Source organism: Antrostomus carolinensis, unplaced genomic scaffold (assembly GCF_000700745.2).
Source record: "Antrostomus carolinensis isolate BGI_N321 unplaced genomic scaffold, ASM70074v2 scaffold30321, whole genome shotgun sequence".
Classification (NCBI taxonomy): Eukaryota; Metazoa; Chordata; class Aves; order Caprimulgiformes; family Caprimulgidae; genus Antrostomus; species Antrostomus carolinensis.
In genome coordinates, this window is record NW_010296729.1 from 5,318 (window position 1) to 5,637 (window position 320).

At 63.4% G+C, this 320-nt stretch overlaps 1 protein-coding gene across 1 annotated transcript in view; it reads right to left on the reverse strand.

Annotated features, from left to right (window-relative positions):
* The window catches only part of PPM1J (protein phosphatase, Mg2+/Mn2+ dependent 1J), a gene marked incomplete at its 5' end in the record, with an annotated part of 6,179 nt that overhangs the window by 2,669 nt on the left and 3,190 nt on the right, over nt 1-320 (reverse strand). The window lies entirely within an intron of this gene.

Here is a 320-nt window from a genome sequence, read left to right on the forward strand (position 1 = left end):
CAGATCCACGCTCCTCCGGTCACCGTGACAGTCAGCGCGGTGCTCCTGCACCAGTGGGCAGGTGCCCACACCAGGCAAGCGATGAGCCCTGTTCCCCAGGCAGGAGCAGGACAAGATGGACCAAACTGGCTCCATGCAACAGTCCCAAACCAGCCCCATGGATCCCCAGGTCCTGGCCACACTGGCCCCACAGCAAACTGGGGAGCCACCAGCCACAAAATGCCCCAGCACCAGCACACAGTGCAGCTTCCCACATCCCAGCACCTCTCCTGACCCCAGGGAACTGGCTGGGATGGACAAGTGCCATCGACAGGGCCCAG